General features: G+C 34.6%; 1 protein-coding gene across 1 annotated transcript in view; it reads left to right on the forward strand.

The window, feature by feature from the left end:
• Window positions 1-3,690: 3,690 nt before the first annotated feature.
• The window catches only part of LOC136040135 (uncharacterized), a gene marked incomplete in the record, with an annotated part of 117,374 nt that continues 108,968 nt past the window's right edge, over window positions 3,691-12,096 (forward strand). Inside the window, 1 exon segment of the mRNA XM_065724246.1 lies at window positions 3,691-3,815.

Raw genomic sequence — 12,096 nt, forward strand, 5'->3', positions numbered from 1 at the left:
AATTTTCAATTGAACCATGAATTACCCCTTGGGTTAGTCTGAAATCATCTATGGCCGAAACTACAAAGGCCCGCGAAAATGATAGAAGCACTGGAATATCAGGTAAAAATCTTAGCTAATCATTAATCAGTTTATTCTTGGTCTCATCCCCTGGGATAATCGAATAAAAAAAACAACTTTTCGATGCCAACTGAAGATAAAATATGGATATGCAGCTCACGGAATAAGGCATATAGGAAGTAATTGTTGATTTCGATCCAAGATAGAAAATTGGTATACTAGGCAAAGAATTTGTCAAAATATGAAGTTACTAGGAGAGAATATCTCCGTAAAATTATAGAATAGAGAGGCAAAACCTCGATAACAGGGTTATTACTGGCCAACCTATTGTCAGTTGAGCAAATCGTCAGTCATTCATAACTCCTTCTTGGAGGGCCCTATCCCCAAAAGAGCCCAAATCTCCCTTAGAGCTTACAAGGCTAATTCCAGACTTCTTCCCAAATTTTTTCAGTCCAACCCGAAATTCAGTATCTCCCATTCTTTCTACAAGCTGTTTTAGTTCATTCAATTATATTTTATGGTTATCTTGTTCCATTCCGAAGATCTATTTAAAACGACAAAAGAACAACAAAACTAAGCAATGATAAAAGAAAAATTAAACGCAAATACAATAAAGAATTACAGTCAAAAATGGGAAACTCTTAAAGTCCAATTAAGTTTTAATGATAATTGATTTTGCTCGACTGACAATGCTGAGAAAAGTAAAAATGAAAACACAAATGCAAAAAAAGATAAAATTTCAGTCTGCAGCGGTGGAATATAAAAATCTAGAAGGGTTACAAAATTACAGGAAGAAAAACGAGCTTAGGGGAGACAAAGAGATCCTGGACCTATTCCAGATAATTTAGCAGAGTACTGTTACAAATTTGATAGTACCACTTTGGTAGTGTTTTTGCTACAAATTGAAGATTTTAACTTTATTATACGTAATAAATTCAATTCACAGGCTGGCGAAGTAACAAAAATTGAAATTGATGTCGCATTGTTTCGCAAGCCATTACAATACGCATTGCTCATTACGCATTACATTACACATTACGCATTACATTACTCAATACGCAGTACAAATAAATCCTATTAGCAAACAAAAAATGTAACAAATCAAAACCCGGCAAACCATACGCTAGAAATAAATTGAAAAATCACGAACTGAAAAGCGCGGGTTTCAATTTTTTCACTTTTTTTTATTCTTATTTATCATCTTAATTCACGGTGCCAGTTGCGGTGAAATATCTGATTTTATATAGGATTTTTAGATGACTTTTGAAGCGTTTTCGAGAGATGAGTACCTTCGTATCTGTCTCGTTGGCTGCATAATTGTAGGCACGTACGATTAGCGTTTATCTCAATGCACAATTTATGTTCATTCAATTTATTTCACCTCAAAAACAGCTCTTCTTTCTTTTTAAAAAATTGGTATCCTAGGATATTTTGACTTGAAAAACGATCTAGACAAGTCAAAAGTTTGAGAAATTTCATTAAGAGACTTAATTTTAGGGGAAAAAATTCACCTGAGTGACGTCATCTTTATAAAAATATTTCATGATCACATGTATGTCATTTTGCCTCGGGAATTGTTTTACTATTTTATTGTCCATTGCACATACAGAGATACAAAAAAATATAGCTATGTATAAAATACCAAGTGTAATACATCTATTTACAAAAGTAGATTTTAGCAGTTTCGTATCACCTTGAGGACAAAAATGCACATTAACAATTGCTTAAAATTAACAAACTGGTCCATCAATTGTGACAGGAATAATTTAAGAAGTTACAGAGAAGGAAATTGAAAAAAATATCTGAACCATAATTTGTTGGTAGAGTCCGAAACCGAAAACAGCAATCACAACAATTCAAAACGAAACTGGAGAACAAAGAAATCAGTTGATGAAAAGGAATCAGTTGATGAAATAGTAACCTAGCTGAGCGTAAATAAATTAAGGATAAATATATGCAAGTCTAATTTTGTCATTTTCTCATAATCGCCAGACTTTTACCCATGAATGAAGGAGTTAAATACGTCTAATGGAATTATAAAACCGACTGTTTCTTTTAAATACCTTGGGATTGTAATTGATGAAACTTCACCTTTTAAGCAGCATGTAACTTTAACTAGTAAAATGTTGGCAAGAAATCTTGGTATAACATTTTGTCTCCTAAATCTATCTTCCGGCATCTTTATTTTTGTCTTATACACCCGTATATACTTTATTGTTAAAGTCTTTGACTATCCACTTTTCCATCTATCTTTAAACCAATAAGAGTTCTACAAAATCACGCAGTTAGGTTTTTAGCAGAGGTTAGTCAGTTATGGAATTTTACCCAAGCTTGGAAATTCTGTCAGCTTCGGGTCTCTAGGAGTTTTACGTATGTGGTATATTTTTGGATTACTGCAGGATATTCAACCACGCTGTTTCAGCGATTTGTTATGCGTTAGGTCTTTTGTTCATTCACACGATACAAAGGGTAGTGTTGATTTAAGTGTACCAAGAGGCATTTCTTCCCGTTTATGTTTTTCTGTTTTATATAGAGGTACACGGAAATGGAATAATTTGACGAGTTTTATTTTGAAAAATCATTACAAAACTGCTTTTTGTAGAATATGAGTTTTAATTCATTCATTTATTTTATTTATTGTGGGGGTTATGATAATATGTAGTTCCCAGAGGAAAAGTAAAGTAAAAATGTTTTTTTTTTTATATATTTATAGTCGAGTGTGGTGGTATTATTGGTGTCGGTTGTGTTCTAGTGTTATCGGTGCCTAGTGTTCTTTTATTTCATGCATTTTGTTTTCTATATCTCCCCCTAGGACAAGCTTTGTTTTTTAGGGGAGGTAGTAACCAAATTTTTGTTAATTATTTGTTTAATGAATAAATCCTTCTCTCTCTCTCTCTCTTAAATGTTTCTAGCACGAAGACAATGGCTTTTAGCAAGCTCCGAAATAGCACGGAACATGTGTATAACTTTTACTACAAAAAGAAGAGCCATGACTTGTGTAAGAAGCAGTTTATTTGGGTTTTCCAGTTTCCATCCAATGGGTCCTGAAAAAGAAACATATTACAGCGACTCTTGCAAAAGGCAAAGCAGCTATGTTTGCACTGTAGAAAAATAACAGGTGAAAGAAGACCAATACTCAGTAGTATTTCATTCCTCGTTGAATGAACATTTCTGATGTACACTGTTTGTTAAATAGCTGCTAACGTCGTAACACTAACTGTGATTTTTGAATACAGACAAATTTGACTTGGATAATTTGAATAGCAGCAGTTTGGGATGTCGGAATACGCTGGGAAAAATTGAGAGGCTCCCATGTTCCACCGGGCCCTCATCCATAAGAGTGTCTCCCTCCAAATAGTGTGGCCTTGTCCACTAAAGATAAGTAAAATTTCGTTTTATTGGATCCTTCTTTTCCTTATGTTTTAGTTTCAAAAGGGGGATTTGTCGTTAGGATAGTCCAAGGGATATCCCCTTTGGCCAATTTGGATTGTTATCATTACTAGCCATGAAGAGTCTATGCCGAAATTTATTGTATTTTGCTATGGTTCCCATGACTTTCAAAATGTGTTAAAATCTCCTTATGGGTGTTTGTGAAACATTTTTGAGTGATGACCTATTTCTCTCGGCTTATTCTTTTCCAGGATATGATTTTGAGGTAAAGAACCAACCAACTATGAACCAAGGAGGCCTGTGATTTTTTATTTGGAAGAACATCGAGTATATAGTGAGAGAGGTTTTGGGTGTGTGGATAGAAGGTAAGATAGAAAGTTTTTATTTGGAATTGGAAATTAAAAAAAGAAAAGTTCTGATTAGTATAGTGTATAAGCCGCCCAGTGATCGCTTGGAGGAGTCTATTGCAGGTTTTGATAAGTTTTTTAGGTTTGTTTCTGTTACTAGAGTGGATTGTTTTTTATAAAGGAATTTTAACTTCCATCTTTTAGATGTTTCACGTGATTAAATAAATAAAACAAGTTTTTTCAACTGAAAGTAAGGAGCAACTTTAGAACTTAAAGCGAACGGAAATTATTACGAATATGAAGGGGTTCCAATCCTTGTCAATACCTAGTTCTTTACGCTCAAGTTCGAACTTTCTTCCAATTCTTTAAGAATGACCCGTGAATCACAAAGGGTTTATTTAGAATAGATAGCTCTTTTGAAAGTACTAAAAAAACCTTAGCGTAAAGAGCGAGGCACTGACGAAAGGGCGAACCCCCTCATATATGTAAAAATTTCTGTTTATTTTAAGTTTTAATGTTGCTCCTTACCTTCAGTTGAAAAAAAATTTTTTTTTATTTAATTACTGATCGTTTTTTTTAAATAATGCAGAAAAATCCGTAACCTTCTAACTCTGACCCCCCTGCCAAACAAATTCCCTCCTGGAAATGTCTCTATACTTCCCAATAATCAATACTATATATAAAAACAAGCAAAGTTCACAACAAGCAGCCCTTTCCCCCTGGGGGCTGTGGGGGATTAAGTCATCCTCAAAGATATATTTGCTAGATTTTTCAGCTATGCTGAACAAAATGGTTATCTCACAGATTTGTATTGGGTGACTTTGAGAAAAAATGAGCGGGGGAGGGAGTCTAGTTGCCTCCATTTTTTGGTCACTTTAAACTGCTCTAGAGCTTTTAATTTCTGTTAGAATGAGCTCCCTTGCAATGTTCTAGTATCACTGGGTCTATACGATCACCCCTGGGAAGAAAAAAAAAATAAGCATCCGAGATCTTTCTTCTGGCAAACTACAAAATTCCAAATTTTTGCACATAGGAGTTTTAAACCTCTGTATTATGGTTTCCTGATACGCTGAATCTGATGGCGTGATTTTCATTAAGATTCTATGAGTTTTAGGGGGTTTTCCCCTTTTTTCGAAAATAAGGTCTGCATAAAAATTCAATCCTTTTGATGTATCTATTGGTATCAATTCCATTTTTCACAGTTTTGGTTATTATTGAGCTGAGTCACTCCTTACAGTTCATTACTACGAACTTTTTGACAATTTAGATGTCTTTAATTATGTGGTTTAGAATAATTTCTACCCTTTAAACTGTGTCGCTATTAGCGTCAATCTGCGACGCTAATTGATATTATTTTTGTAGGACGTAGTTATTTCAACGAAAGCTATTCTGTCATGATTCTCCATCCATGCTCGGATCATCTCCGAGTGGTTGCTCACGTAACTTGTCTGAAAAAAAGGACACATCCCGGCAAAAGAAATACTGATGCGTGAGCTGAAAAATAAGAATTTGAATAATTTTGCGAAAGAGTTGAATTGTATCAAGTGGGACTCCCCAGAGATTCTTCTCTGGACATCCCCAAAAATTCTTCACTAGCCTATGATCGATGTATCTTTCAATGGATATATGATAAAACGTGTCCTTTGTGACTGGTTAAATAAAAGGATGACCCTCAGAAGCCCGGAATTACAAAAAAAAATAATGAAAATGACAAAAGAAATCTGATTTATGGGCAATCTCTAAATAGTCAGGATGACGAAGATTTAACGGAGTTTAAGAGAGTTAGAAATAATGTTAATAACATGAGTAGAGAGGCAAAACTTTGAGCAAGTTATTGAAACAAGAGCTTTTACAAAGCTCTCATGTTTGAACAAACGTGAGGCCTGCAAAAAGCAACACATGATCTCGCCATAAAAGGGGATTTCAGATTATTTTCATTGGGAAAGAAGACATTTACAAATAATAAAGTTTTAGCTAAATTTAGCTGAGCTAAGTTTATTGCATTGTCCGGAACGTAGGCTAACCTGAACTGTTGTAGGCGAACCTGAATTGCCAAAACAGAATACGAAATCTCTGTGGCCGTTCCAACTGCAAAAAATGTTGCTTTATGAGAGTGGCTTCTCATCTATATGGAATATTGATAAAAGCCCTACAGAAAGCGAGGATGGTGTTAAATCAGCCTCCCACAGATATATAGTGGCAATGGGTAATTTTATCTTAAAACTGCAGATAAGTTTCTATCGCAATCACTAGTTCTTGAAAAATTATCACTAAATTAGCACATAATTCACTAAATTATTAAAATTTAAAAAATTTGAAAAGTAGCTTTAGATTGATGTTTTATTTTTGTCAACCGAAAATTACCCTTGGAATTTATAGAAATGCCTTTTTACATCTGTTGTTGTTGTAGAGAAAATACGCTCGGCTTTCGCCCTCTGCGTCACCAAACAATAATTAAACTTAAATCATATAAACGAAAAGAACATACAAATCAAATAAATCAAATCATCTTCTCTTCTCACCACACTCTTGTGACTGAAAAAAAAAAAAAAAAAAAAAAAAAAAAAAAAAAAAAAAAAAGTGAAATTACAACCAGTTGAAAATCTTTGTTGAAGACACAAAAACTCCCAATGCCTCCAATATTTTTAACTCCTTATCTTTACTAACACGAGTGAAACCTAAAACGAGAGGAGTGGACGTCTTCAGGCCCAATGATTCTATTTTTCTTATCAGAATATTTCTCTCAGTTGTGAAACGAGGGCATTCTGAGAGAATGTGATCTATTGTTTCATCAATATTTACACACCTATAAAAAGGGCATGACTTGCTATCTGTAAGATGATATAGAGCTTGACGAGATCTGGTCATTGCATGACCAGTTCTCAGACGGAAAATAGAGTTTGCAATTTTCCTATTTGGGTGGATAAGGTGATGTGGGATATAATGCCCCTCAAAAGACAAAACATAAATATTTGTTGTTGCAATACATGTATTATTAATTCTAGGAGAACTTGCAGCAGAGGTTATTAACTTTGAAGTTTCATTTACAGTGAGAGCAACCTTCCAAGTAATTGGGTGGTGGATAGCCTGTTTTGCAATACTGTCAGCAATTTCATTTCCCTTAATCCTTATGTGAGAAGGAACCCAGACCATTTTCAGTTGAAGACCATCAGAAGACATTATTTTCTGAATCTTTCCCTGTAGATGAACAATAATTGGAATAACTTTTCCTTGCCTCTTTTTTAGATCAGAAAGAACACTTTTAGAGTCAGAAAAGATAACAAATGCACCTGATCCTACTTCCAGCACTGTATCCAAAGCTTTTTGGAGAGCAAGACATTCTGCATGGAAAATGGAGATTCCATCTGAAACTCTAATCCCAACTGATGAGCCATTCCACTCAGAAAAAATGCCTATGGATGCCTTCCCATCATTTGAGACGGATCCATCAGTAAATATCTTTTTCCAATTATAAAATTCAACCATTTTAGCTAGTGTAAGTTGATGAAGGATTAGACTATTCATTTTATTCTTAGGACAATCCATGCCAGGGATTTTTATATCTATAAAATTATCAATGCTATTAGGAGGGTTGGGATATATCTGGGTCTGACAAGAAAAGATTAGGTTTTCAGGAACACCTATACCATTCAGCAAGGAGACCAACTTGATCATGGCTGGACTACTATATATCTTCCGATTTTCATAGAGAAATGTATGATTTATGAGACACTCCTTGAGAACATGGAGGTTTTGGTTAGTATTTACTTTCATAAAGTAATTAGAAGAAAGTTTCAAGAATCTTTCTTCTAAGGAAGGTATATTAGCCTCATTGAACAGAGCTGCAATAGGAGTACTTTTACATCTTTATGCAGTGAATAGAACATCATGCAACATCAACAGCTGATTGGCGCGGGGCCTTGTTTTACGCAAGAATCAACTAAAATAAGAGATGTCTCTTGTTTTCGCGGTTAATTCAACTTTGTGTGGCAATGGTCTACAGATTATTTAATAGTTAACAGGTTAGGTTTAGACCTACCAGTCTCGTCAAGCACTATATCATCTTACAGATAGCAAGTCATGCCCTTTTTATAGGTGTAGATATTGATGAAACAATTGATCGCATTCCCTCAGAATGCCCTCGTTTCACAATTGTGAGAGATATTCTAATCAGAAAAATCAAATCACTGGGCTTGAAGACATCCACCCCTCTCGTTTTAGGTTTTACTCATGTTAGTAAAGATAAAGAGATAAAAATATTAGTGGAACTTGGATATTTTGTGTCTTCAACAAAGATTTTCAACTGGTTGTAATTTCATTTGATTTTATTAGGTTTGTTATTTTTTCCCCATTCACAAGAGTGTGGGGAGAAGAAGATGATTTGATTTGTAGTATATATTTTATTTTCCTTGTATTTTTTAATTTAGTTGATTTTTATATATTTTTTTGTTTCTATGATTTTCATTTAATTATTATTTGGTGACTTAGAGGGCAAAAGCCCTCTTTTGTATTTTCTTTACATCAACCTGCTAGTCTTGCAATATAGTGAATTTTTGTTTCACAATGTTCTTCCAGTAGTTTTTAATTCACATAGTCTGATTTCTTGTTTACCCATAGTTCAATTTACAGGTACATGGGTTGAAACAAGAGAGACAAATTGCATATAATTTTGGCAATATATTTGTATATTGGTGGGGGGGGGGGGTATGAGTACAGTATACCAGGACTGCAGCCAAAATGTGTTAGCTAAAATTACTTTGTAGGCCTATGTTATTACCTTATCTTATGTATTACCCCTATATTATCTTATGAAGCATGAATTGTTTTCTTAATATGTTTCCTTCTCTATGGGTCCTTCCCTAGGCATATGCCAAATTTAGCTTAGGCTACTTGACAAAATTTTGTAAAAAAAACAACATTATACCTCAATTTGTTGTTTCTTTTTCTCTAGTTTTAATTTTGAAAATACAATTTCCGTTATGTAAGTGGAATTTAAGCTATATAAATGAGTTTTTTTTCTAAGTTTGAGAAATGTTTTCTAGAAATTTTATAATGTTGCCTGAAAGCTATTAAAGTTGGACTGTGTAAAATTGTGAAGCTGAAAATACTTTTCCTGTAGGTTACTTTGTTTAAGCACTAGATTTATTTTCCCAGTTTTCATTTTTCTAACACAAGGATTTTCAAAGGTCCATGCATTCTGGAAAGAGAAGGAATAGAGGCAAGTACTTCTAAATACCTTCCTGGGACACACTTTTCTCTGTATAATCATCCATGAAACTTTCATTTACTTAACCTCACCCATTTCCAAGATAGCAAAAAGAAGTTTACTTAGAAGTTTTCTAAAAACAATTCTTACTTTATTACATAATATTTCTTCTTACATAAGTAATTTATTCACTTACTGAATATTTGTATCTAATCTATTTTGCAAGAGTTTTATACACTTTGTATAAAAACACTTTACACTTTACCCTAACCCCCCCCCCCCCACCTTAATGGGAAAATATATAGCCTGTTACACTTTACCCTAACCCCCCCCCCCCCCCCACCTTAATGGGAAAATATATAGCCTAAGTTATATATTTCCAGTATGTTCTGCCACATGTCATTCTTGTTTTGGATCAGTTAACTTGGGTTAAAACAAGAGAGATACACTGGGATATTAGAAATGTGTAACTTGAGCTATAAGCCTATGTGTGTATATAGGGTGGGTTGGGGGTAAAGTATAGCAGGACTGCATGCAAAATTTGTTAGTTATAATTATTTAAAAATTATTCACAAAGGCCTTTGACTCTTTGGATGGCCAGTCACTTTGTAAGCTTCTCTGTAATTATAGTATCACTGACATCATAGTTAAGTTCATTATGACCATGTATGAGGATACAACCAGCTTTTTTGAGGACTTCTGAGGGGAAATCATGTAAATTTCTGATCCTCTCTAGGGTGAAACAAGGTTGTGTCTTATCACCACTGCTGTTTGCATTGACCATTGACAATATATTGTAGAGAATTGAGTCAACTGGGCTATGCCTAAATGATTGCTTGCTCAGATATCTAGGTTTTGAGGGTGACATTGCAATACTTGAAACCTACAAAACACAACTTCAGGAATTACTCTCAAATATTCAACAAAAAACCAGGTGGATTTGGGCTTAGTGTTGTTGCCAGTAAAACCAAAGGAATGGTGACAAGCAACTCACCTATGAAAACCAAATGCAACAAAAAACAATGTAGTACAGGTAGTCAACTTCAAATACCTTGGTAGCACCATCAAAAATACTGGATCCACAGTCAAAGAAGTCATTGCCAAAATTGGTGAGGCTAATATTTCCTTCAACAAGCTTAATAAAGTATGGAGATCAAGTACATTTTCTCTCTGGCTTAAACTCTGCCTGTTCTACTGTAACCTCCTGCCTGTCCTCCTCTATGCATCAGAGACTTGGCATCTCAACAAAGACCAAGCAAGGAGAATCCAGTCCTTTGAGAACACTTGCCTCTGGAGGCTGATTGGTATTCACTAGACCCAGAAAGTCCCCAATGCACATGTCAGGACCTCACAGGCTAGCCATCCCTCACCAAAATGCAGACAGAGGTACCTTGGCCACATACTATACATGGACAACATCAGAATCTTCAAACAAGCATTTTTTTGGCTACCCAAATGCACCTGCTGCAGAGGACAACACAAAAACACACTTTTGTATTTCAATAGTGACGTTTGTCAACTTCATGCCTCCCTAAAACTAGAGTGGGAAGACATTACCGCTGCCACTAGTTACAGAGACAATTGGAGACTCTTCTTAGATGCCTTTGGAGGCATAGGAAGGTTTTTTTTGGTACTTGTATGATATAGCAACCACACTTTGTTCTTGATATATAGTAAAACCAGTTTTATGTGTGTACTTGGAGATAATCTGCTTAGCCTGAGTAAGATAAACTAATATGCATAGATTCTCTAATTTAATATATAGAGTTAGTTGGGTATTTTGTAAAATACATTCTAGGAGGCCTGCTGTCCATAATTCTCTGTTGTAGTTTCCATAATTTTGCTGATAAAGTATTATATTTTTACTATACTTTGTATTTCAATATGACTAACCTAACCTCCCTTCTTGAGTATAGTCACTCTAGTTACAAAGTGTGGTTGCTATAATAGTATTATTCAATTACCTTGTTTTCTTAACATGTTTCCTTCTCAACAACTGGTAGCCATGTTGTTACTTGCCAAAATGTTTTTTTTTTTGGGGGGGGGGGGTTGGGGGAGCAAGAGATTTTACTGACTGTCTGGTTATTTTTACTGACTGTTTTTCTCAGTAATTAGCATAATGTCGATTTTGAATACTATACATAAAATCACTGCATGAGTTGGTAAAACCACTGCATTTACCAACCAAGATTTAGATTTTGGTACTTATCATGTTTCTATACTTATCATGGCCATAGCTAAAATGACCATGTTTAGTCTTTATCATTGGTGACAGATCCCTTAGGTTTTGAAAAGCAGCCACCAGCCTGGTGGTGGTGGCCACCAGCTTGGTGGCCACCAAGGCCACCTTGGTGGTCAAAATCACAATTGGAATTTTATTAAAAACTCAAAGCTTTTTTAAATCAGAAATTAATTTTTCGCTTACAGGAGTAGGAGGCTCTTGAAACTAAAATAGGGTATCCTTTCCATCTTGTGTGAGCTTGTTCTTGCAGGGAATAAATTTTAATTGTATATGGAAAGTTTCTTCTCTACAGGTACCACTACATTCAATTCATGCCCCTTGATTCATCATAATAAAAAAACCCATAGAAACAGAAGAATTCAGTCTTCTGAATTTGTGACTGATGTAGAACAGTTATTTTAAGTGCTTCCATTATTAACTTTATTTCTGGTTCCAAGATTCTTTCTATAATAAACTGTTTTTTTTTTCTAGGAGAACATAGTTTTTAGGTTTTGCAAGTTAATATTTTGCTATTTTATGCAAATAAATAACAAAACAGAAAACACAAACAATTGCTATGTGGCCAAATGGCAAAATTCTGATTAGCACAGATTTACTACAAGCAATCATTACTCCTACTAAGCTTTTTATTTCCAGAAAGAATACAATTTTATAGTCAAAGGCTATGATATTGCTGGTGAGTGGTGTGAATGTTTCTTAAGAATTTGGAAGTTGCCACAAGTGCCTCATTTAATAAAAAAGTTTTTCCTTGGGGAAAGTGGCTCTTCAAGCTAACCTCATAGGGATTGTTTCATCCTGAGTACCCCCCTTTTTTTGCTGAGAATGAATTTTGATTTCATACAGGAAATTTA

Source organism: Artemia franciscana, chromosome 20, assembly GCF_032884065.1.
Source record: "Artemia franciscana chromosome 20, ASM3288406v1, whole genome shotgun sequence".
Classification (NCBI taxonomy): Eukaryota; Metazoa; Arthropoda; class Branchiopoda; order Anostraca; family Artemiidae; genus Artemia; species Artemia franciscana.